Source organism: Mustela nivalis, assembly GCF_964662115.1.
Source record: "Mustela nivalis genome assembly, contig: HAP1_SCAFFOLD_2340, whole genome shotgun sequence".
NCBI lineage: Eukaryota > Metazoa > Chordata > Mammalia > Carnivora > Mustelidae > Mustela > Mustela nivalis.
The window spans coordinates 1554-28551 of record NW_028134325.1 but is presented as its reverse complement, the minus strand read 5'-3'; the positions used below and the strand labels follow the sequence as shown (position 1 = coordinate 28551).

Below are 26998 nucleotides of genomic sequence, written 5' to 3'. Positions count from 1 at the left end.
CCAGCCCCTAATACAGTGAGTGAAAGCTTCCTGTGCTCACCCCAGGGAGAGATGGTGTTTTGAGAGCTAGGTCCCTGTCTCCTTACTTGTAAGGTGTAATAAAAAGTTCTTTGCTTCCAACACTTCCTTTGGTTGTGTTCAATTTAATGCCCCGCAAGCAACAAACCCCCTGAGCTTGGTTACACGTTGTCACGGCTGGACTTTTGCAGCCCCATTTTTCTGCCCTTTTCCCTGGAAGAAGCTGGTTGGCATAATGTCAAGAGTGCAGTTGGTAGAGGCGGAGACAGGTTCTGAGGTGGCAGAGTGGTGGTCTCTCCAAAGTGCTCAGTAAGACCCTGAGAAACCACCACACACCTTTGAGAATGGCCAAAGTCTAGGAGACTGTGAATACCAAGTGTTGACGAGGCTGTGGAGCGATGGGAATGGTCGCTCGTGGCTGGTGGGAATGCAAAATGGCACAGCCACTTTGGAAGACAGTTGGGCAGCTGCCTACAAAACGTAACATAGTCTTATCATCACAACCAGCAATGGTGCTTCTTGGTATTTACCCAGTGGAGTTGACAACTTATATCCACACCCATGCCTGCACATGGATGTTCCTGGCAGCTTTATTTGTAATTGCCAAAACCGGAAGCAATCGAGACGTCCTTCCAGAGGAGAATGGGTAAAGAGACTGTGGTCCATACGGACAGGGGAGTATTATTCAGTGCTAAAAAGAAATGACCTTGTGGGCCATGAAAAGATGTAGAAGAAATTTAAATGCATATTACTAAGTGAAAGAAACCAACCTGAGAAGTCTGTATTCTGTATGATTCCAACTATGTGGCGTTCTGGAAAAGGCAGAATGTGGAGACAGTTAAAAAAGATGAGCGGTTGCCAGGAGGTGGGTGGGAGGGAGGGATGAAGAGAGAGAGAACAGAGGGTTTTAGGGCACTGAGACTAATTTGTATGATACTGTAATGGTGGACACACGTCATTCAACATTTCTCACACTCCTTAGAGTGTACAACACCGAGAGTGAACCCTAAGGCAAAGTATGAACTCGGAGTGATTACGATGTGCCGGCGTGAGTCCGTCCGTTGTCATAAACACACCTCTCTGATCGAGGCTGCTGGGGGTGGGGACGGGGCTGCCTAATGGGAGAGGCTGTGCCTGCCGATGCACAGGCAATGTATGAGAAAACTCTTACTTCCTCTCAAGTTCACTGTGAACCTATAACTGCTCTAAAAAAGAAAGCCTATGAAAAATATATATTTTGGGGGGAACTGAGTGACTTGGTTAAGTATCTGCTTTCAGCCTGGGTCATGATCTCAAGGTCCTGGGATTGAGCCCCACATCGGGCTCCCTGCTCAGTGAGGAGTCTGTTTTTCCGTCTGCCCTTCACCTGCTCTCCTGAGCTCTCTCACTCTCTCTCTCTCAAATAAATAAAGAATATGTATATTTTTTAACCCCCTACTCAGTAAATAAAGTTGTTGGAAGTCAATATGGGGAGGCTAACAATTCCTCTATTCGCATTTTCTGAGCTTCTGACCCTCTGTGAGGTCTTTGCAACACAATAGAGAGCTCTGGGAACCCCCAGATGAAGCTGCAGCACCAGTCCGAACCTGGGGTTTAGCGACCATTGGGAACCTAGGGCACTCTGGGTAGTTCAATACGGGAACGCCACCCTGTTCTCCTGGGAAAGCTTACTGGTTGGTGACTCCTCCCTCTGGGAGGAGCAGCTTTTGGTGTCCCTTCTCTGCCTTCTACGATAGTGATGGTCTGAGGACCTGGTCAAAATGAAATGGAAGTTGTTTGACCCAAACAAGTTATCTGCTGCTTGGCCATTGATTAGCTGAGTTCATAAGAACCTACACATGCACTGAATTTGGTTTAAAGATTCGTAGAGCTTTTCCTCAAACGCAAGAGGTTTGCCAAAAGGAAGAACTAGAAGCACGCTAGAAGTTCAGTTCCCCCCAGACACCTCCTCTGTGTGGCTTAGTGACCGTTGGAGCTCTCAGAGACATGGTCATGGAAGCAGATAAGAGGCATGGGAATGGTCCCCTTCTTTCCAATGCTACCCACTGTGTTCAAATTCATAAGAAAGTTAAAAGTCTGACTTCCTCTTTAAGAGAATCTTGAAAGCTATAGCTTTGAAAGAATTCATTGCACTCGGACTTTATAGTGGTATCTGTGTTCAGGTCAAACCTGATCTGCAGCCCCCTTACCCCCAAATTCTTTCTTCTCTGGGACAAGAATTAGCCCCGTGGAATGCACTCTTCACTCTTCCGAAAGGCTCCCGGAGCTTATTCGTATGAATGAAGCTGTGGAGGCGGAAGCTGCCTCCCCAAGGGCTTTCGCAACCTGCAGCCCCAGCCCAGCCCAGCCCAGCCCAGCCCAGCGCTGGGAGAGGAAACTGCCCCCGGGGAGCACTGTTGTCAGTGGGGACTGTCGCAGCCACCTTCTTGCTGTGGCCTGTGGACTGCCCTCTCCAAGATGCAGTATCTGGACCCCGAGGAGCTCCTGAGCGAGGAAGAGGATGATATTTTTGGTGAAGGTAAATGTCTTTCTGGCAGAAGCTGTTCTGGTCGACTTTGCTTAGCTTTGAAACCTTTGCCCAAGGGGGGTATTTTGAAAGCGCCCTGGTGGTTGTGGGCATCAGTCTAGGCACCAGGGAATATAAGGCAAAGCAGGACACAAGGGAGTTGAATGGTTCCTCCAAATATCTTCTTCTTAAGTCATGACTAGATAAATGTTTAGGGTAGGAAATGAGTGCTCGATTATTCCCCTTGTCCTTCCGTGCTCTCTTGTCTAGTACATCAAGGGAAGCCTGTCATGGTGCTTTGCACACAGCAGAGCTGCTAGGGTTAACAGAGGGACAAATGGGCCAGGGATGGTTCTCCGTGGTACCATATTGCTTTCAGTGGCACTAGCTGCCTCTCCCCCTTCTCCCTTTCCGCCTGGATCTTTTTCTCTTCCTCGGAGGTATTTGGCAGCCCAACTCTCCATGCCTTCCTCCTTTTCTTCCCACTGGGACCGTGGAGTTTTCCCTTCTTACTCTGCAGTCCTTCCACAAGCAGACCTGTGGGCTGGGGTTCGGCTGTGATTTTCTGTGGCTAATCTAGTAACCTACAGATGTCTTGGTCAAATGCTGCCCATGAGAAGGGACCACAGGCAAAAGAACTTTTCTAGAACTTAAATTGTCTAAATAAATGGGAAGCTGAGCTCAGGGACCTCATCACTTAGGTTGATTTCCGTAAGAAACTATAGCTGGTAAGTTTTTGAAAACTCTATCAAGTAGTTGTTGTTGTTTTTTTGTTTTTTTGTTTTTAAGGAGCACTAGCAAAATTTTAAGGGACCACTCAAGTAATACAAACCCAGTGAAGAAAACTGCAGACTGTAGCATAGTAAGACTCCTTTGCAACCTGCTCATCTAGGTTGTACCCACTACCAATGTTTCGATGTCTTTCTAGTATTTTGTTCTGGCCTCAGAAATATTTAAAATCATAATGTGAAGTTTTATCATCACTGAGATCAGGTTTAAGAATACCTATTCGGGCTCCTTGGTGTTTGCCAAATTCTCAATCTGTTGCTTTCCTTTGATAAGAGGTATTTAGAGCCACTCAAAGTTTGACTTGAGATATTTACTCCCTGCACGACTTTAAAAATGTTTACAGCTATGAAGATAAGCTTAGAATGGACAATCTGGTGATTTTTCACCCAACTCCCAAAATGCCCAGATCACATTTCTTACCCCCAAAGGGATTGTCTGACGATGGTGCTAAAGAGCGCCATCTATAGGCCCATACGCCACATTACGGTTTAGTTGCGGCCCCACCCTCGGAAGAGTTAAGACCTGAGTAATGCAGGCTAGGGGAACCTGTAGGATGTCTCCCGTGAGCATTCCTGATGATTTAGGGGATTATTTCAACCTAACGGGCAAGGTAAAGAGTCAAGTAGGGAGTCAGACAAGATGCAGATTGGAATTCTCATGTGCCGCAAACTCCTTTTGCGACTTGCTCTGGTTACTTAAAACTAGCGACACAAACCCTCTTTTCCCAGTGCTGGTGTGGGACAGTAATACCTGTCGGGTCACACAGATCTCCTTCACGACAGGTTTGTAATATCTGCGCTGCAGTTCACGTGTGATATGCTTTATACTTTCTGGGCTGCATTTCTCCTGGAGCTTACTCTCCAGAGCTGAGCAAAAGAATCCTTTTAAGTCCAACGGACGGTGTGTTTTTATTGGGTTCTCTGAGTTCTGGCTCACGTTTGTCATTTTCCGCGAGCCCTGTCTGGCTGGTGCTTCATTTAAACAAGTTCTGTTGGGGGTGACAGTCGAGCGTTTCAACAATGGAATTAACATTGCCCAGGCTTTGCCTTTAAATCATGCTGTGACTGTGAGCAGATTTGTTCATCGTTCTGTGCCTCAATTTACTCACTTATAAACTGGACTGGCCAGCCTCCCAGGTGGTGTGGCGATTAAATGTTGTTCCAGGGAAGGGCTTAGAATAATACCTACAACATGGTTAAGTGCTCAGTAAGTACCAGCTCCTACAGTGGAATAGAAGGTCATGCCCAGGAGTTTTCCACATGCTGGGTTAACCTCACGTATTCAAAATAGGGCTTATTTACGGAACTTCAGCTTCGTAAACCACCGTTCAGAGGTAGGAGATGGTGAAAACGTATCAGACAAGGTGTTGGCAGCGTCTTTGGAGCACTGACCCTGTTGTCACGTGGTGTAGGGCCCTGGGCAGGTCATGTCATCTCTTTGAGCCTCTCCTTTCATCTAGAACAAGAGGGTGATTACACAGTCTGTAAGATTTCATTTTAAAAACTCCAGCATTCTATTACTTCATCTTTTCTGCACGGTGGCTTGGATTTACCTACAGGAATCCATGCTGGCTCTGTGTTTCATCCGTGCTTTTTGCTCCCTTAACACGCCTCGGAGAGCAGAAAGCTTTTGGTACAATGAGTCTTCTCTGACATAATGGAAGGAAAATGCCCAGGAGCTTGTTACTAAGGCAACCATATTTCCTCGCAATGGACACATTTTTAAAGAACCCTTTCCCCCTAAAGGAACACAAATTTAGAATTTAGGTCCATTTGCTTACAAGTATATAGAAGTTCATTTAGGTTTATGGACCACATAGAGATCTGAGGAGGGAAAAAAATGAGTCGTGCTCACAATATTTTTTTAACTGCCTTTCTGAGATCCTGTTTGCTTCAGGTATTGTTTTCTGTGGTTAAAGAAAATGTTAAGGTCACAGAATTAAGAGGCACTGGTGTGTCCTTCCGTTCTTGTTCTAGGAGAGAGTTGCAAATGGTGAGTGAGGGAGAGAAGCAGCGTTCCACCTACCCTCCAGAAGTCCTGATATTTATTTCCTCCTCTCTCCCTTCTCCCCCCGCCCCGTCGCTCACGCACAGAGCACCCTGGGTTTGCTTTCCAAATAACCCCACCATCATCAGGCTCTCAGGTAGACTTTATTCTTTCTTGGGAAATTGATTGATCGGATTACCAAGGTACAGAACAATCAGTCATTGGAATGAGATGCTCTTTTCCCATCATTATTTCAAACGTATCACTGTGCCTTCTTGACAGCTAGCGTGGCGTCCGTGAGTAGAGGTAGCTGGATGGACGGTAAGAGTAATGATAGCGAGAACTATTCTGGCGGTGATCAGACTCGAAACAGAAAACAGTGTCGTGCACACTGAAGGCCCTCGGCCAGCTTTCAGGAATGGAACAGAGCACGTGTGTGGGAGGAAACAGTTCGCCCAGGGGCAGTCAGTCGCTGGTTCAGCAGACGAAAATGACTCCTTGGCACCGGTTAAAACTGCTTCTTTCCTCAAAGCCACAAGTCACTGCCCCATTTTCAGCCCCACTCAGTGCTCTCTCATAAGTCAATGGTTAGAATAATAACGCACCAAGAGTTCACAGTTAGGAATGCAGAGTATTTCTCGGGTTCCTCTAGTCCCGGGAGACTCACGTGCCTTGTAAGGCCTTGCTTCTAGAAAGGCCACAGGACACGGCAAAGCTTTCATAGGACCTTCAAATGTTCCCCGGGGCTGGTACAATGTAGCACAGCAAGAAAATATTTGCGTCGTGGGCCACTGTGTCTGTGAACGCTGTTTCAACCTCCCCAAAGGAGGAGCGCCTCCAGGCTGTGGATGAACGGGCACAAGGGAGAGCGTTCAACCAGCAGCTGTGCGTCGCTCTTGGACAGACCAGCAGACACTGAGGACAAAATACCACTCGGCTTAGAACCAAACCTCTCTCATTTCCCCAGGCCAAGTAAATTAGCATGTTTTCCCATTCAAGAGAAATTTCTGTTTAGAGAAAGCAAGAAAACTGCAAAAGATTTACCAAAGGGAAAAAAAAAGAGAACTATAAGTAGAAGAGATGCTCACTTTCTGTCTCTACTGCTTATGAAGCCAAGAAAGAGATTTTTAAAAAAAATTTTTTAAAGATTTTATTTATTTACTTGACAGACAGAGATCACAAGTGGGCAGAGAGGCAGGCAGAGAGAGAGGAAGAAGCAGGCTCCCCACGGAGCAGAGAGCCCGATTCGGGGCTCAATCCCAGGACCCTGGGATCATGACCCACACTGAAGCCAGAGGCTTTAACCCACTGAGCCACTTGGGCGCCCCTAGGAAGAGATTTTTTTTAATAGGGAAACAATTATGCAGTCTAATCTGGTGTATTTTGTTGTTTCCTGAACTTGTGCCCTTCCCAAAGTTAAAAGAAGAAGAGATTAAATTAAGAATATGTACAAAGCCAGTAAATCCTACAAGTTCAGAGGTTAAGTCATACCCTCTATAGAAAAAATTTGAAGAGATGGAACGTAGGGGCACCTGGGTGGCTCAGTCCGTTAAGCATCTGCCTTAAGTGTCTTATCCTTAAACGTCTGCTCTTTGGGGCCCAGGGATCAAGCCCCATGTCAGGCTCCCTGCTCAGTGGGGAGCTTGCTTTTCCCTCTCCCTCCCCCCTGCTTGTGCTCTCTCTCACTCTCATACCCATTCTCTGTCTCTCAAATAAATAAATAAAATCTTAGAGAGGGCATAAAATTATACGCCTCTTGGCTTGGAAGAGTTGGAGTTTTTATTTGACCATAGTACACTTTATACATTATAAGTATAATAATTGGTATTTAGCTATGTTGGACCTTTCTCCAAAAATCCATATCTGGGGTTCTCAAGTGCACCCAAGTAATGGGGTTGGAAAATGGGCAGGAAGAGCTGCCCTAGTTTCCTGAGTTAAGAACAGTTGGTCCCTCTTTGCTCTCGTGATTTGCCAAGATTGCTTGAATCAGCCTCACCCCTCGGAGTCCTGGAGAAATGCTCTGCTTGGAACTTGGTTTCCCTCCTTTGTCTCAGGTTATGGAGCAGACACAGACCTCCCGGCAGTAATTCATGCCTCTGTGACCTATGTCTTAGATGACTACAAAACATTCCCTTCCCATAGATGTCTAGGAAGCTTTCTTTGCTGGTGCCAAAGAGATGGTGTCATATCAGGGGCACAAACTAAAATAGCACATTGCACTAAAGCTATGTGGGCTGTTTTAACCACGAGTTCCCCCCTGACCAGCCCCCCCCCCCCCGATTTATGGCCTCCAATGACCTCAGGGTGACCTATTTAGATCAGGCCAAAGCCAAGGGGCCCAACAGCACAAATAAAGCATTTTCAATGCTTATCTCATATCTTTATGAGCAGCCAGCCAAGTCCTTTTAGGAATGGTATAAGACATACTCAAGCATGTCTTTTATAGGACATGAGAATGAAAATTATAAGCACACCCATTTATGTATGGTCCAAAAAAAAAAAAATGTTTTTAAGCAAAAGAAGTGTATGGTTGTTATGACCAAAACAGAGAAACTGGTAGCCTTCCCCTCCCCCTTGATGGAAGTCACTTCGCTTACTCAAGTCAGCGTATGTGTTAGAGCTGTGGTTTCCCCAGCGGACGGCCCCTCACGTGTTCTAGTGTGCTCAGCAAGTGTCAGCTTCTTCAACTTCTCATTTATTTTTGGACGGCTAAATTTTGCCTATTGATTGTTTGCCAAACAGCTGCGACGTTCAACAGCGATGCTTGTGATTCAGTGGGTTTCAGAAGAGATTTTAAAGAAGAAAAATGTATTAGCTGAGCCAAATGGAAATGACTATTTCCACTACCAGGAGAAGGACAGAGAAGAGTTAGGGAGGAATTAAAAAAAAAAAAAAAAATAGTGACTGGTCCTGGCAAGTGAAATGGAGAGAAGAAAGTGAAACCCAAAATGCAGGTGCTGGTGGGATTTTTTTTTTTAAAAGATTTTATTTATTTGAAAGAGATAGAGAGCATGAGCATGCGAATGAGGGGGGAGGGGCACAGGGAGAAGCAGACTCCTTGCTGAACAGGGATTCCGATGTGGGGCTTGATCCCAGGACTGGGATCAAACCCGAACTGAAGGCATATGCTTAACCGACTGAGCCACCCAGGCGCCCAGGTGCTGGTGGGCTATTGTACGTACTCCGTATGTTCCAGAGTATCCTGGTGCCTGGCTTCTCCGGAGCCTGAGGTGTGAATGAGCCTGGATGACCAGGAAAGGGAGGATTCCCCAGCTGGCGTCAGCCCTGGAGCGAGGGAGAGATCGGATGAGAATGTGAAGTGTTCAGTCCTTGCTGGTAGACATACCAGGTCATTTAATGTATCTCATAGGGCATCTAGAATTTCCCTTCCAGGGAAAAAACAATCTTTTTGATCATTTTTAGATATTTTTAAGAGAAAGATTTTGACCTATGCTGGAATAGCAAAAGGCGGGTATAATGGCCAGTTTTACTCCGGAAGACAAAAATAATTCATATTACCATCACTCTCATGTGAACTTTCCACATGTTACACTTTTTCATGCTTTACCTCCCTGAGCAAATGCTTTAGGCAGAAGACCCAGAAAGATCAATGATGGATACAGAGTAAGAATTTGAGAGAGGAAGAAGACACTGTGTCGCCTTTATAAAGATTGTCAGTAATAGATAACCTATCAAACAGAAAAAGATCTGGTATTTCATCTTCTGCTGAATAATGAGGTGTAGCCCTAGGAAATAAACATTTCTAAATGAAAGAGCAGGTTGCTGCCTTCTGCAGTGATGAGATTATGGTGCTGTCTTTTCAGTGTAATGTTTTCCTTCCTAGTCTTTGGATCATCGGGGGTTAAAAGTCTCAGTATACTATGCCACTCAAACAGCAACAGCAGAAAACCAGCTGGACCCTTCTCCCTCTCAGCTTCATTCTAAACCATCCATTCAGTGTAAGATGTAATGAGCTAAAAACGGGAAGCGAATACCTTGACTTCCAGATCACAAGTGGAGTCAGCTGGTTGAGCAGTTGAATAGATTTGTTTTTTCCTCTATAAATTGGCATTCAGGAAACTCTGAGAGGGAGTAAAAATGAAAATATTTTCCATGGTGGGATTTTTCTTCCTATTTATATCAGCACAACGAACTGATTAGAATGGTATGTGAAGAAAAGTATGTCAGAGAATCAGATATGCAGATGTGATTTGTGGAAGACACTTTTAACCACTTTCAGATAAATTATGTGATGAAATATTAGGAAAAACAAACTCTTCTTCAATTTCTGGTTTATACACTGAGGGTTACCAAGGATGTCTTTGGGGTGGGGCAGACTTCAGCCCCTGGTTCATCTCCATTAGTATCCCTAAAAACTGAAACATAAGTTAGAATTTTAACTTTTAATAGAAAACATGATAATAAAAAAAAAGCTTTTTCAGAAAACACAGCTATTTTAAATGATCTGCATTCTGTGTACAAAGTTGTATGCAAACAGCTCCTAGCAAAGGGCCAGACCTCTTCTCCAGCCTTGTTGCTATACCAAGTACTTCACTTACAAAAATTCTAGAGCTACCATTGTTTCTAAATCTTCGATTGTTACCATTCAGACTTCCAAACTGAGGGAAGGTAGTATAGTAGAGTGAGCATAATATTTGGACTCAAAAGATCAATTTCAATTTATTCATAGTTTGACTTTAGGAAAATTACCTAACCCCTCAGAAGCTTCATTTCCTTCTTTCATGTGGGGATGATGACAATTATGGTGATAATGATGTTGGGGTGGTGGCGGTAATGGTGATAGCGATGATGATGGGGTCATGTGGTGGTGATGGTGGTCATGGTGGTGGTGAAGGTCATGGTGGTCATGGTGGTGGTCATGGTGATGATGGTGGTGGTCACAGTGGTCATGGTGGTTGTCATGGTCTTAGTGATGATGAGAGGTCATAGCAGTGGTGGTCATGGTGGTGGTGATGATCTTGGTGGTCATGGTGGTCATGGTGGTGGTGATGGTGATAATGGTGGTGGTCACAATGGTCATGGTGGTTGTCATGGTCTTAGTGATGATGAGAGGTCATGGCAGTGGTGGTCGTGGTGGTGGTGATGATCTTGGTGGTCATGGTGGTGGTCTTGGTGATGATGATGGTAGTCATGGTGGTGGTGATCATGGTGGTGGTCGCCTCCTGAGAAAATTTCTGTGAAGTTAAAGGAGATAATGTTGAGGTAGTAGAAAACCATTAAGGGCCTACTATGTAAATGTCAGTTATTATCAAACTGATTTTCTCAGCTGCCTCAGCCTCCCCAGTCTATGCAATTACCCTTTCTTCCTCTTGATCTGTGACCAACAAAGACACAAGCTGATGAGAACAGAGTTATCTAGACTGCTCATTCCACATGCTTTCCTGGGAATATAAAGGTGTTTCTGGCTCACAAATTAAAAAGCCTGGCTTTTCTCTCTGATGTCCACCATGTGACCAAGGCAGGGCTCAGAATAACCCCATCATTTGGCACAAAATAAGTATGTGATTTCCTACCCATTTTTTATGGTTCACCAATCTGGTCTCCCTCTGAAAATTAATTTGAGTATTGAAGAGTCATATAGACTATGGCAGTTTTCTTGTGGAGAGAGTCCTTTCGCCTTGGTCAGGAATTCTGGAGGTCAGGAATCACCTCTCTAACAGCATCTGTAACGACCTACAGTCCCTATTTCCTGGATAAATACTTACTTACAGTAAACATACCACAGTTACTGCCTCCCCCATCTCAGTCATTTGAGAAAGGCTAGGCTTTCTATAGCTGTTAAAACATTTCTAATTTAAAGATAACCCCCATTGAAATTTGAATTATACACGTCACAATATTTTAGGACTCCAGTTAGGATTGTAAACGAAGCTTCGACAACAAACGTCCTCTCTCCTGGTGTTCTGTTTGGTTTTTACTTCCACTGCTTCTTAAAACATTTTCAATGATAGAAACCTCCTGGAGGAAATTGTGGTTATCTATCTGTGTATACATTTTTGTAAATATATGAACAAGCACACACACAGGAAGACAAGCAGTAGCTCAGTTGCTTAATAGTAGTCCTGCGTGGGGCAGGGAACAAGTGGATGGGATTGACCTTCTGGGAGCGAATCAACACATTTTGGTAGGGCCCCACTCCATGGGAGTTGTGACCGATGCACGTAACTGGTCAGTTAGGTTAGAAGCTGTACCAGCTGTGGCAGGGGTGAGTGCCAATGGATTAACCCAAATCATCCCCTCTCCTGGAGACACAATGGATGGTGGTGGGTTAGGACCATCGCCATTTGTATGAGAAAAGACAATACAACTTCTGGTTATTTACAACGCGGGCTATAGGGCAGAGGATGTAAAAAGCCCTGTGTGTCCTAATGGTGATGCTACTCCAGCTTTTACAATCTCCCAGGCACTGCTGAGAAGGGCAGGCTGTGAGTCAGTGGCCCTTTGCCCTCTCTTGACCTAGCCAGGAGTTGTCAGCAAACCAAGGCCCGTGGGCCAATCCCAGCCTGCAACCTGTTTTTGTTCATAGCCTGCAAGATGGGAGTGGTTTTTACAGGTGAACATTTGCAATTGATTTGGTGATGGGGAACAGTAAACCTTGAACACCAACTATGCAAAGTGTTCTCCCAAAGACAAAGGATTCCATCATTCTCCCAAGCTGACCAGGATCACTGAAAAAGAGAAAGTGCTTGATTATATTTTAAATTTTGTCAGTCAAAATAGGTGAAAGTTTATTTTCTCTCTTGTTATATGGAGGTATCAATGTAATTTCTTTGTTTTTGCCTCTTGGGCCACAAAGCCTAAAATATTTGCTGTCCGGCTCTTTCTAGAGAAAGTCTGCTGACCTCAGGACTACATTATCAAATTCCAAATCATTTTGCCTCCTGAGGTCATTGGGAGTTTCTTAACCATATCTCCCTCCAGCTCCTCCCCTTTTCCCAGCTGCTGGGAGAGTCTTGTTAAGTCCCCATTTAAGAGAACATTTATCACCCTTTTCCCTCTTATTGTTTTAAATTACTCATTTTAAGAGAATTCATGTCACCCACTTAGGGTTTTCTTTGCGATTACAGATACTTTTCGAACTACCGAGCCTGATAAAACAGCCCCTTGAGGGCACCCAAAATGGATAAGTTTTATTACTCTTCAGTCTTTTCATCCTTTCATGTTCCTAAAGTGAATACATTTTTTTTCTATGCAGCAAAGAGAGAGAGAGAGAGAGCGCACGTCGCCATATGACACTGCTGTGTAATACGAACAGGAAGGATGAGGAAAATCCGTGGTCCAAGACAAAACCAAAGACAGAGCAGAGAGCACTGGGCTGGGGAGGCCGGACAAGGAAGGCCACGTCATTTAAGAGGGAGACAGAGTGGGACTAGGGACCCCCAGCCCAGCAGTGAATGAGCTGAAAGAGAGCACACAGGGGTGGTCCAGAGGCCTTTCTCCCCTCACATCTCTGCGTCAGCTCCAGGAAGTTCCCTCTGCACTTGTCTCTTTGGGTTGACAGGTGTCCACGCTCTGAAGTCCTTGGAAACCCATGGGAAGGAACCAGGGATGTGTGAGCCTGACTCTAGTCTTCTTCTCAGCTCTTCCACACACATCACCCCAAGTCTCCCGGTTCACCGTGGGGTGACTGTGGCAGGCCTCGGGGGGAATCACCCAGAGAAACCACACATGGACACACATCACCCTTATATGAGAAGATTACGTGGGATTAGCAGAGCTCCGACCACCCCAAGACAGAGCTGACTCTGGCCCACTGCCCTTTGCCTGCAGTGCAGACCAGGGCATGTCCACTTAGCCTGCGTGTCAATTCGAGGACAAGGAAGCCTTTTCAAAACAGGCACGAAGGAGTGAGTGAAAAGCACCGCTCCACACACACTGACACACAGTTAGTGGGGGCCGCTTGGCTCCTGGTTGCTAAGCGTTAGAAACAGCAGGAATGTTTAGCTCTATTGGGCATCTCTGAGTGGTTTTAACTTGCTGGAGGGGGAAATATCTGTTGTCAAAAGGAGTCAGGGAACCATTGTCCGCTGTTGGTGAGAATGTAAAATGGTGCAGCCACTCTGGAAAACAGTGTGACGGCTCCTCAGGAATGAAAAATAGAACTGTCATATGATCCAGAAATTCCGCTTCTGGGTATCTATTCAGAAGAATCGAAAGCAGGGTCTTGAAGAGATACTTGTACAGCCGAGTTTACAGCAGCATCATTCACAACAGTCAGAAGGGGCAAAGCAACCCAGTGGCCCACCGATGGCCAAACGGGCAAGCGAAATGTGGCCCCTGCATACACTGGAATATTCTTCGGTCGGGAAGAAAGGAGGAAATTCTGACACTTGCCATGACACGGAGGGACGGGAGGTCATTAAACTCGGTGAAAGAAGTCAGTTACGAAAAGGAAACAAAAACATCCCCCAATACTGTATGATTCCACTTATACGAAGTAGCTGAAGTAGTCAAATGTCTGGAAATAGAAAGGGAAGAGGGGGATGAGGATTGTTGTTTAAGAAGTAGAGTCTTAGTTTTGCAAGATGAAGGGGGCAACATGGATTTAACCCTCTGAACTATACACAAGATTTATTAAAGTGGTCATTCTTATGCATACATCTATGTATACACACACACACACACACACACACACATATTTCCACATTAAAAAAAAAAAAGAGTTAGGAATAACTACACTCAGACAAACAGAAAGTACCAGGCAGTTCCTGAAAGTCTGCACAATAGTTACTTTTTCTCGAACCATATACATGTCACAGGAGGGAACTGAATTTCCATGAGAGATAGAAATGGCTGATTGTGACTGTGGCTGGACTTAGCCAACACAATCCTAGAAAGACTGTTCTTCGTAACAGAACGCGTAAGAGTTAGGGATGGGAACCCTGCTGACCACTTTCTGCCTGGCTGGGAATCAGTTTTTAGAATCGTTGCATAACTGTTTGGAGATGAGCACTTACTGGGGCTCCTCTAGGAAGAAGTAGAATCATCAGAAAAGAGCCACTTCAGGAGCTTATGAACTATTTAAGGATATGAGATTTACTTTATCTCTCATTTAAAGAATACTTATTGGGGCATAATGGGCGGCTCCATTGGTTAAGCCTCTGCCTTCAGCTCAGGTCATGATCTCAGGATCTCATGATCTCAGCCCCGAACTGGGCTCCCTGCTCAGTGGAGAGTCTCCTTCTTCTGCCTCTGCCAGCTTGTGTTCTCCCGCTCTCTCTCACTCTCAAATAGATAGAATCTTAAGAAAGGAAGGAAGGATAAGGAAAGAAAGAAAAGAATACTTATTGAATGTCTACCATGTGTTCGGTTCGATTCTATTCAGTTCCTGGGACCGGAGGTGACTGCCACACGGCCCTTCCCCTTGTGAAGTTCTGTTGCCTTGGAGGGGGACAGACAGTAGACAAGAAAGAACAGGCTGTGTCTGATGGAAGGACAGGTTTTGGAGAAAAGTGCAGGGGGAGAAAGATAGAACATGGCGGCTGGAGAAGATTTTGCTGTTACATAGCCAGACTCTTGCTGGTGCTGTAGGTCTGACCTGGACTTCTGGGGGAGAAGGTTCCAGGAAGAGCCAGAGGCTGGTGTGTGCAAGCAAAGAGGGGTGCATGATGAGAACCAAGAGGTTTCGGGGGGGGGCGGGGTCCAGTCCTTGCAAAGCCCGACAGGCCATGGTAAGGATTTGAGGTTTTGTTCCCTGGGTGATGGGAAGACCTTGGTGGGTGTTGAGCACAGTGACATAATCTGCTTTGCCTTTCATAAAGGATGATTCTGATTGTTGTCTTGAAAGTGAAGTTGTGGGGGGGCATGTAGGGCAAAGGCAGGAGGTCATTTGGGAGACTTGCTGTTCCAGGAGAAAGTGGATGAGACCCTTCCCAGGCCTGACACTGTTAACTCGGAAGTAAGGGGTGGGGTGCGGGGAGTTGCCAAGGATAACTCTTTGTTCCAAGCATCTAGATGCTTCGGTCCAAGCATCTAGAAGGCCTACATGGCTCTTTACTGAGAAGAGGAGGGCTGCTGGAGGTGGGGGTTGGCGGTGGGGAGGCGTGTGGCCATGACAGGGAGTCAGGAGTCCGGTTCAGACCGCCATGTTTGTAGGACAGGTGCACACAGTGGCTGACTTCATGGGGTCCCACTCCGAGCAGCCACAGCAGTGGGCACGTGGGAACCATCTGTGGCACATACATCAGTGGAAATTATGCACGGATGCAGCTCTAGCTTGTGGGGATTGGACTGTATGACTTAGACGGGCTGTTCATAAAACCGGGCACTCGAGACTGCAGGGCAGACTAAAGGGAAAGATCGGGGGGCGGGGGGGGGGTCCCTGGAGGAGCAGGGCAGGCGTCTCGCAAGGTGACACCTCGATGTCATTGGAAGCAGCATTATGACACGTCTGATAGTCGTGGAAGAATGTGACTCCCATTGACACGGGGCCTCCTGAGTTACGTGCTCTGCTCACCTGGTGAAAATGCTCGCGTTTCTTGACCTTCTGCTTCAAGGCTCTACAGCCATAGACTCTCTGCTGCAAGAGACCTCCAGAGGCTGTCGGTCTATCTTCCTAAACAGAAGGCGGGCAAGGGTCAATCTCATTGCTAAACTCCCTCCCTTCTTTCCCTTCCCCAAGGAGCTTTATCAGCTTTTCCCAGTCCCACATCCATTTAACATCAAGAGCTAGCAATCCGTGCATTCGCTTTGATTTTAACTCAAATCCCCCAAGCGACGCCTTCAGTCACTTCTCTTTTTATTCTAATCCTGGGAAAACTGTTCTTCCTCCGTAAGAGCACCTTGGGTATCCTCGAAAACCATTAAAAGAACAGATGAACATGTGAGGAAGTCTCCAAACCCTAAAATAGCCAGTCAAATATTTGTATCCCAGCAAGCACTTGAGTTGAATAATACATCTTTGCCGACGAGAGGGCAAGTGTATTCTGAGCAGTGAAGAGGGTCGAATGTCTGTGAATTAGGACATGAAATGCAGGGGCACTCAGTCACAGCTGTTGACCTTGAATTCCTCTTTGAACGTGGCTCCCAGGTCAGAGAGGCACTCTTCCCAGAGGCCTGGGCGCACTCGCGCTTCCGAAACCTGCTGCTGCTCGCGGGACCCGTTCCTAATTCTGACTTGGCCGGGGTCTTGGGTGCAAAGGACAAACGAGAGCACGTGTTCACATTTCTCTTCCTCGAGGAGCCCCCTGAGGCTCGTTGAGGAAGGGTCAGTGAAGGAAGAGGCTGAACAAAGCCTTCCATCCCACTACCCCCTGACACACACACACACACACACTCCGGAGCCAGCAGACAGCTGTTCCAGACCCTTCTTGCCGCCGCTAATGAAAACAACTGGGATTCGATGAAAGATATTTAATGGGGGATTGCTTGGAGAAGCCCCTTTCTCTGGAGATTTGCTTAAACCAAAGCCCTTGGCTTGGCTGGTGAAATCTTCACCTCCAGCAGCCTTAGCGTGAATGACCTATTTCGAATGTGACAGCCAATTACACTTTGGTGGCGTGACTAATTCATTAGGCTCGAGAGCGCTGTCAGCTGGGGATAGTAGAGCAGCCTTGCTGCCTGGCTAATTAGGGAGGGTGACAGCGCCCTGTCCTATCGTCACAGCTCCCACCCAAAGCTGCCGGAGCTGTGGGATCGCCTGTGAGGAGACAAGGGCCGTGGGGGGATGGGACCGGGACGTGGCTCCTGCTACCAGAGAAGGCTTTGCGGGTTGTGCAGGCTGTGCCCCCGGAGTCAGATTTCCACTCTCACCTCTGCAAAGTGAAATGGGGGCGGGGAGACAGGGATGTCGTCTATACAGTATCCCGATTTTGCCTAAAATGTATGTGGGGGTGGAGGATGGGAAGTGGTGATTTACAAAGAAAGAGGCTTAGACCCTGAAGCTAGCAAGGGCAGCTAATGCTCTCCAGGCCTGGGGCAGGGGGCACAGGCCATCCCTTCCTGCAGGCTCTTCCCTCCGCCCCTGGAGCAGGAGCAGGAGCTCCAGGAAGGGTGTTCTCCCACGTGCGAAGCTGACCGGGTGCTGGGCAGCTCGCCCTAGCGTCCAGCTCTCGCTTGAATCCTAGTGACAGCGCACGTCACCTCGTAGAGACCTGTTTCAGACTGATTCGGACCCCAACACAGTGTCCTCAAAGATGGCGAGGCTTCACAGCAGTGACAAAGTTCTCAGCAACGGGGCTGCTGGGCCCCGGAAGCCTCCTGGAGTTCATGGTCTCACTCTCCTGAATTACGGAAGGACTGATGCGTAGGAAGACAGTTTGCATACCTGGGGGCAGGAAGGAGGGAGAGGTTTGGAGCAGGATTGTGTACAAGGATGACCCTGGCCTGGCCTAAAATTGAAAGAGGAACAGGGGCGCCTGCATGGCTCAGTCAGTGAAGCCTCGGTGTCTTGGTTTCAGCTCAGGCCACTATCTCAGGGTCATGAGTCGGAGCCCCACACCGGGCTCTGTGCTGGGATGGGGTGTGTGCTCCTGGAGATTCTCTCTCTTCCCCTCTGCCCCTCCCCTGCTTGCTTACCCTCTAAAATAAATAAAATCTTTAAAAAAGAGAGAGGAAAAAAAAAACCACAACAGTTAACTAAGGAAGAATTTTAAAACAGGAATGACTGAATACAACCAGATTTTACCTCTTTTTTGATAAGCAATAGGCAACTATTAACGTGTGTCCAGCAAGGCACTATCAGGAAACTGACGGCTCGCTCCATTGAGAATAATCCAAGGGAATTTTCTGTCCAAAGAGATGGCTCAGGAAGGCGTGGGTAGACTGTGGGGGAACCAGGGGACCCAGTGGGGCCAGTGCCACTGCGGGGCCCAAAGGGGGGAAGACAAAGCAGTGGCTAGAACCTCCAGGATGGAGGCGAGAGGGCTCCCACAGGGACCAGTCATCGTTTAAGAGGGGACACAGCCAGCCCAGCAGAACCTCACGGGGAAGAGCCCAAGAATGGATATCCTCACCTCACTCCCTTCCCTTTTACCTGTCTCCTGTTGGACTCCCATTGGCCAAACCCAACTGGGCATCCTAGGGCAGGGCAGATCCCGGGACAGAGGGCAGAGCCTGGAAGAAAGGACAGGAAGGGGCAATGCAGGATACCCTGCGAGCCAGGGACAGGATCGGGCCCAGGGACGCGGTAGAAATAGATCACCTGGGAGAACCGTACAGAGAAATCTCTTCTTTTATGTCTCCCCTATTGATGAGAGAAAGGGCATGGGTTTGCTATAGGAAAAGTCGGTTTAGCACCTTAAAAAAAGCTTATCTATCAGGACCGAAGCGTTGTGTTTACACATATAGACTGACCGTTTCTAATCACTTCTACAGTCATTTTTAAATTATTTTATACTTATTTTAGTGTCTGTGCAACTATGTTTAATGAATTGCATTTATACCACTTACCTTTAGCCTTAAAGGGTTTGTAGCTATAGGAATTTGCAAAGTTAACCTTCTGCCAAAATGTTTGTCAGGGTAGATCAGAACTTCTCCATATGGGGTCTGAGGACTCCTAAGGTTTCCCAGTATTCTTTTTTTTTTTTTTTCCCAGTATTCTTTTATAAGGTCCCAAACATCCTTAAGAATAAAGGGGTTTAGTCTAGATTACATGTGATATATATCTATATCTATTTATCTATCTATCTATACATACACACACACTTATGTCTATATACATATGATACATACATGCATATATATCACGTATACATGTTACATGAAATATAAACTGGCTAGTCTAGATTATGTTATTGTGTAATAGGTCTTGAGACCAAAAAACTGGGAATTGCTGATGCAAATGCTGTTAGTGCAGAAAATGACCTCTCCCTGTCATAATAATGTACAAGCAACCCAAATGTCAACTTTCTGGATGGAAGGGGACTCTTTGCTACACTTAAGGCATATTTTGTTCCCTGCCAGCTTTGAACCTTTTGTTGACTCTCTTCTACCCACGTAGCCTTCCAGGTCACTTGGTATAGAAACTAGAAGTGAGGGGTGGAGGTAGGGTTTCAGCCTGGGATCATTTGCCCAAGCGGATAGGCCTGATTTCAGCATCCCTTAGACATATGTGCCTGGGATACACTGAAATGCTAAGTGTGTTGGCTGAACACGTTCCCCATTGTGCAAGCAGACAGTGTAACGGTGGTGAGGAAGCCACAGCCTGAGATGCCTGCTCCCTTGGGAACCTCATCATCAGTGCCAGGCACGGGCAAGGGATAATGGGGTCTTGCTCTCCGCAGTTCAGCAAGCAGTAAGCAGGACCCAGCTGTCGTCTGTCAAGCTGCAGCATACTTCTTTCTGTAGGTGCAGCTCTGATGTCAGTCAATGCAGGCATGTTGTGCTCTTCCTGGAGGAAAAGATACAGACACCAGCAGGGCCCGTGATGCGCTCTCCTTCCTCATTGACTGACTCCTCTACACTCATTAATATAAAGCTTCCGCTAGTGTCCATAGCCCTAAGCATAGTTTCTGATATCCAGGAACATAAACACTATGAAGAGAATTAAAATATCTGGGACGGAAGGAAATTATGGGACTGGGTCTGTCCTCTGGGGGACACAGCATTTACAGGAGAATGCAGGAACAGCATGGCAGCCGAAGGAAGGCTTCACGAGGAAACTGGTCGTGGACCAGGGCTTCGGAGGCTGGGCAGGATTTCTGGAGACAAGCATCAGAGAAAAAGCATTGGGCAGTTCTCCGCAGCGAATTCCCAGGCAGTGGAAATGACCTGAGCAAAATGGTGGAGGAAGGAATGGTCAAATGTCAGAGCCAGAAGGATGCCTGGCAATCAAGTTGTCCACACCCTTCGTTTGACTGGTGAGGACACAGATTGCAAAGGTCAAGACTGGCCCTGAGTTTTCTATTGGCAGAACCAAAATAGAACTAAAGTGTCTCCCAGGTCAGAGACTCTGCAGGGCTGCTCCTTGAACACTGAGCATGGCTGGAAGAGCCGACCCTAGGGCTGGCAGTGCAGGGCAGTGGGTGCCCTGGAAAGAGTTCTTGAACCACACTCGGTAGTGCTAGGTGAGCTGGGCTCCTGTTCGGGTCTTATCCAGACCAGAGTTTCCCAAAGTGCGTTCTGAGACAAACGTGCCAGAGCCCTCCGTGTGCTTGTTGAAATGATTGACTTGGAATGGGAGAAGGGGTGACTCACAAATCTGCACTTTAAACTCCCAGACTGATTCTCCTGCGCTTCCTAAGTTAGAAAATCAGCGATAAGAAGAAATAGGGGAAGACTGGCCAGAGCAGCAAAGGAAGGAGAACTCAGCTGGGGTGAGCAAGGTGGAGGCTAAAGAGTTACAGTATAAGGAGGGGGTCGGGAATTCTGGAGCTGGCAGCCTTCCAAGCCACGGTCTGGCCGTGCACTTGGGTGGCCGAATGCCTATAGAGGAAGGTCAGAAGAGTAGAGAAGGAATTTCGAAATCAGGATGTTAGATCTGCTGTCCACATGGATACTAAGCATCATAGTTATGATAAGAGATTAGATCTCAGTTGTATCTGGCTACCCCTAGGACTAGTCAGCTAGACCGGCTGGAAGCCAGAATGCACTAGCATCACGGGCGGAGTTTATACAGGAACAAAAATGAGGAGGGATCACTAGATAGGACCAAATCCCAAAGACCTTCTGTCAGTTTCACTTCATGACAGCAGTGGTCTCCTGGCACGTTCCAAGTTCTGTATTAACCGTCTAGATCTTTAAGTCAGGAAACTGAACTGGTCACATTTTGGATGCTCTTTTGCTTTCTACCAAGGAATTACATATTTACGACGCTCGGCGGGTGGCAGAAAGAACAATCAGGCTGGCTTGGCCGTGCTGTTCCCCAACACAAAAGGGGCTTAAACAAACACCCATGAGCAAAAAGCAGAATAAAACTCAGTTATTGAAAGGGACCATTTTCAGTGCTTCTGGAGTTCAAACAGCCCGTTTCATGAAACCAGAAATAATCACAGTTCCCATAGCACCCGGATTACTTCCTCTTTCCTAACACCCACCTCAGTTTTGTCCGGCTGTCTTCACGCCAGCCTCCACGAGTTGGGTTACATGACTGTCGTGTTTACCTCCGGGTCTCCTGCCCTTAGTTGAAATAACAGCTTGTTGAAATAGTAGCTCTCATTGGTACCTCGGGGCGTTTTCAATGAAGACTGACATCTGGGGAGGCAGGCAGAGGGACCTGTGTTAAACTCTTTCTCCTTTGGAAGACCCGTGTCTTTCCAGGGGCATGACATAAAGTCTGAGTCAGCCGAGTTTTTACTAATATCTGTACCTTAAGAAAGATCTTGGTTCTGGTGCTGACTCTGTCTGGTTGTGTGACCCTGGGCTCTGGGATTCAGACACTCCACTAAGGATTGTGTCCTGGTTGTGTAGCCCTGTGCCGCCCAGTCCCTCACTCATATGTGTCCCTGATCTTAGGGAAGGGTCTAACTGTAGAGTCTACAATGAGGACAGTAATAGAAAGAGGGAGTGTAGTAGGCTTAGGTGAGACATTGTCTGGCAAGCACCAGGCATCATCTATAATCCTTGTGAATCCCTCCGGCCCACTCCCTCCCATAAAATTCGTATGACGTCTACAGTGGTCCCCTTCCTCATCAGGAAGGCAGTGGTGTTGGAAAGGTGGGTGTTGGGGACTGAACATGTGTGTTCCCCCAGATTCTTATGTTGAAGCCCTCGCTCCCAGTCTGACTGTATCTGGAGTAGGGAAGTAATTAAAGTTAGGTGACGCACGAGGATTGGTGTCCTTGTAAAAAAGCCACCGCCAGAGACCTCACACCCTCTCTCTGGGCATAGGCACCGAGGAAAGACCCTGTGAGGACAGAACAAGGCGATGGCCATGTGCAAGCCGGGAAGAGAGTGCTCACCAGAAACAAAGGCAGCCAGAACCTTGATCTTGGACTTCTAGCCCCCAGCACCGAGAAAATAAACGTCTGTCGTTTAAGCCCCTGGGTCTGTGGTATTCCATGACGGTGGCCCTGCAGACCGATACGGTGGGGAAATGGAAAGTCTACTGTCCTCCAGGGTGGGTATGAGGCCCTGCTCTTCCCTCCAGGATTTTTCTGCGTAGACCTGTTAGCACTGATGCTGACCAGCAGTGACTCATCCATTTCTCCCCAAATTTCTACTGCGTATCTGTGCTTCCCTCCAGGTCTGTTTGTTCTGAGGGAAGTAAATGGAGAAATGTCTGGAAGCATCAGATCCTACACAAATAGCTATAGTCCGCAGTAGAAGGGGTAAGCACCTGCAGAGATGCTAAGATCAAAGACGTTATGACCATCTGAGGTGAGGGAGCAAGGAAAGGGGCAGGGATCTGGGAAGAACAGAGTCTGGAGTGTTTAAACTGGATATTGATAAATCTCCTCTGCTGGGAAATAGGCAAAGGCCAAGCAAGTGGGTGTAGGCTGGTGTTGGGTTGACAAGGGAAGAAAAGTATTAAGTAAGAAGAAGGAGTGTTCTGGAATGCTAGGTTCATCCTTCATTCAATAAGTAGATACTGAGCTCTTGCCCTGTGTTGGGGGTACAGTGTCCAAGACAGAAAGGGTCTCCACGCATCTGATCTCACAGTCCAGGGAAAGAGACAAGAAACAAGCACAAAGGCAAATTAGACCATTATAACTTACAGTCAGTACGCCACAAGACATGGGGTTTTGAAAAAGAATAACTGGAGGGAAGCTGATACTTAGAGATGCGGGTGGTCAGGGAAAACCTCTCTTCGCTTGTTTATGGAACTGAAAGAAGGTTCTTGCGGCCTGAGCTTAGTAAGGGGACGAGGGGCTACTCATGAGACCAGGAGGCCTTGTGAGCGTTGGTGTGGAGTTTGGGTTTATTCTACAATAAATGGGGCATACAGGGTTTAAGCAGGAAAGGGACCACAACGTATTTCTCTTTTAAAAGATGACTTTTCTGTATCGGTTATCTATTCCTGTGTAAGAAATAGTCACAAACATAGCTGTTTCAAACAACTGTGGACAAGTCTCATTAACACTCTTGAATCTTGGTTTTCCCATCCATGAAATGGGAGTGATAACGCCCCCTGCTAAGGTACAATCAGGAATAAATGATACAGTGCTTGAGAAGGACCTGCTCCGAGGACAGAAGGGGAGGAGAAGACAGTCCATGAACTGTCGTGCTTGGCACAGCGAGGCCGGACTCGAGACAACCAGCCTTGCCAGGGACTTACGTGTTGGCCAGAATACCAACGCTGAACACATGGGAAGAATAACCTGCTGGGCCCACTGCAATGTTCCCGTCATGCGGTTGACACATTTTCTCCTCTGCAAGGAATGCCCTCATGGGAAGACTGAGAAACTGTGTTGTGAGTTAGAAGAAGGGCAAAGACAGGTGGCATCTTGAGAAACCAAAGGCTCTGACTATCAAGGTGTTCGAGGTGTTCGAGGTTCAGGCCGCCCTTCCTGGTCTGAAGTGGAGACCAGAGCCGGCTTGCTCTCGGGTGAGCTTCCTTTTTTTTTTTTTTTTTTTTTTAATATTTTACTTATTTATTTGACAGAGATCACAAGTAGGCAGAGAGGCAGGCAGAGAGAGAGGAGGAACCAGGCCCTCCGCCCGATGCCGGGCTCGATCCCAGGACCCCAGGATCAGACCTGAGCCGAAGGCAAACGCTTTAACCCACTGAGCCACCCAGGCGCCCCTCGGGTGAGCTTTCTAAACGTAAAACACGCTCCACTGCTGTTATATCCTTAGGTGGGCCGGGATCCGTGGATCAGGCTAGATCTTTGGCTCTTCCTATCCAGGGCCTGAGGAGGTGGTCTCCTTCCCACAACTGGATATAGGGGTTCCCATGTTGACACAGTCCCCTGGAATATTCCCTTTGGGTCATTGTCTACGCTTGTCACCAGTTCACTCACAAAGTTACTGAATCCCAAGCTGGGTCGGGTGAGGGGCCGCAGAGATGCACCTGCAGTTCTGTGTTATTTAACATATCCTCAATACACAGTGTATTCAGTGGATTTACAGGCAGGGAAACCGAAGCCTAGTACACATTCCCTGTTTAAGCGGGTGGCAGAGAACTTGTCTCAGGGTCCTTACAGACTCCCAGTCTCATACAGTATGCGTTCACTCCAAAATGCGCTGTCAGACAGACCCACGCGTTCCCAAAGGAAAGCTTTATGTATAGTTCAAATCCACCAAAATGAAACAAAACCATCCCCCCCCCCCCCCCCGCACCGTTTCTCCTCCTCATCAGATCAAGATCTGTCTACCCAACAGGACCTAGTGGAGGGTCCACACAAAGCGGGTCTCCCCAGGGGGGGCTTTCCAACACTACCCTTGCCTGGAACAACCAACTTCACCCCGCCCCCAACCACACACACACACACACACACACACGCACACACGCACACACGCGCGCACACACACACACACACGCACACTCTCAACTCTCTCTCACACACACACTCACACACCCGCCGCCGCGGCTGCCCCCGCGGAATGTCTTCAAGGCGCACTCTCCATTCCAAATCCCAGACGGTGAGCTGAAAGGGTCTCTCCTCGCGGGGCCTCCCCTGCCCCCTCCCTCCAGCGCGCTCTGTGCCGGGCTCGCTCGCCGGCGCGCATTCCCCGGGTAACTCCGAAGCGGCCCCACCGGCTCCGCGGAGCAGCTCGGCGCGCCGGCGATCGGCTGGAGGCGGAGAGCAAAGCGCAGCGTCCCCGGAGTTGCACTGAAGTGACTGTCAAGCAGCTGTCTCCCCCAGCCCCCTCCCTGCTCACACGACGCCGCGGCCCGCGGCCGCGCCTCCCCTCCGCAGGCTCCCGGCCCCCGCCCCTCCGCCTGCGCGCTCCGCTCCGCCAGCCTCGCCCCGCGGCCCCGCAACTGCACCCCGGCCGCAGCCGCCGCGAAGCCGGAGGGCCGTTGGGGGCTGCTCGCGGGGACACCGCTGCCTCCTGCGGCCTTTTGTCCCTTCCCCCGTGGGCGAGCTCAGCGGTCGGCAAAGCTCGGGGTGCTGGCCGCCGGGAAACTGCGCTGGCACCGAGGCGGTTTCACGCCCGAGAGCCCAAGGGTCCCCTTGTCATGAGAAGGAGCTCTCGGCTTTAGGTATGTGCGCCTTCTCGGGGGTTCTTTTTTGCTTCTGATTTTGCTTGCAACCCGGGTGAGGTCGGAGTGGCCAGGGGGCGTGCTGGGCTTGAGTGAGCGCCGCGGGTTCGGCAGCCGTTCCGAGTGGGGGTCCCCGGCTTGCTGCGCCCACAGGGGCGGGCGCGAAGTTGCCCAGGGAAAGGGCACACGCACTTCTGCAGGCCGAGGAGAGGGGCGTGGGGGTGGGGCGGGGTGGGTGGGTAGAGGGTCTGACCGACCACAGAGATGGTAAGGAGCCCCGGGCAGTGCCTGGGGAGGTGGGGGAGCAGACATTCCGGAGCCGGGACGTGTCGGGTCCGACGGGTGGGTGCTCTGGGAGTAGCAGGGCCAATGCCCTCGGGTGGGTCCCCGCGACCCGCTGTCACCCAGTGACTTCCGGCACTCTGCACGCCTGTTCCGTGTCCAGCGAGGGCCGGGATCTCAGTGTCCAGCGGCTTCACTTGCCCGAGGCGGTGGGGTTGAGCCTGGGTAGAAGCCAGCCTCTTCATCGGGGGTCTAAATCCACGCGGGTGGGGTGGAGTGGGGTGGGGTGGGGGACCCAGATGACAACTGAGAGGAGAGGCAGGCAGGAAAAATGCGGTGCACGGATGCCGACCTGGGACTGGATACGTGGGGGGAGGGGCGATGCACCTGAGGCCAGGAGCGCCCTTCGAGTTTCTGTGTTTTGGGAGGGGTCTGGAGAAGAGAGGCAACTGCAGCTCTGTCACCGCGAGACTGTCGCCTCCTATCCTCCTCCCCAGGGCGTTGGGGAGCAGAGAGAGGACACCTCATTTATAAGGGAGTGGGGGGATGTCTGAAATTGCACAGGCGGCACCCTCCAGATGTTAAGGAGGCAGAAGCCTATTAGAGTCCTTGGTGCGAGGTGGCATCTCCCTGCGGGGCAAGAGAGCCCTCGGAAAAGCAGGAGAGCCAGGCTGATGGGGGCGCCGGGAAGGGTCTGCAGAGGAGGATTGGCAGTGTCAAAGCTTCTTATCCTGGAGATAGACATTTGTGTCGCTTGAGTGCTGAGAGGAAATGCTTAAGCTTGTGACTGTGGGGTCATGACTGTCCCCGGAAACAGGCTGGGCCATCTTTCCTCCTGCTCCACCTTTAAAGTGCTCAGATCATGCACTTGGTTGAAGTTCTGGGACTGAGGCAGATCACTGCCCCCATTTCCAAAGAAACTGTGTTTGGCCCTCTCTGGGGGACTGGGCTGGGCAGCTTGGGTCAGCATCTGCCCCTTTGTTACCTGACATGCAGTCAGTTCTTACTTTTTGCTTTCTGTCAGGTTTCTCTGGGTCGGAGAATGTACCTGACCCGGGTATCCACTTAGCTGCGTCTCCCTCTGGCTCCCGAAGCCTCGTGGGACCAGACTCTGAGTTGGCCCAGGAGCGGCCACGGGCTCCAGCCATTGTCTCCGTCTCGCTGTTCCGCGGCTGTCACAAGCAGGGGGCGTCACCGCGAACTCTGTAAGAACCAGCGTGGCCAGGCTGTTCTCCGGTGGTTAATTAGGAAGCAGCCAGTAGCCATATCCCTTCTGTAGGGGCAAACTGCAGGGTAACAGCAGTCAGGGGAAGGGCCTCCCCTCTCTTCAGCACTTCCTCCCAGCCCAGCCCGCAGGGTCACGTCTCCTG

The 26998-nt window shown here is 48.7% G+C and overlaps 1 long non-coding RNA gene across 1 annotated transcript; it reads left to right on the top strand.

Moving 5' to 3' along the window:
• The first annotated feature begins 2186 nt into the window (after positions 1-2186).
• LOC309858416 lies at positions 2187-22723 on the top strand. Its single transcript, XR_014308179.1, has 2 exons — positions 2187-2536; positions 12822-22723. It is a non-coding gene; the product is annotated as an uncharacterized lncRNA (long non-coding RNA).
• The last annotated feature ends 4275 nt before the right edge of the window (positions 22724-26998 follow it).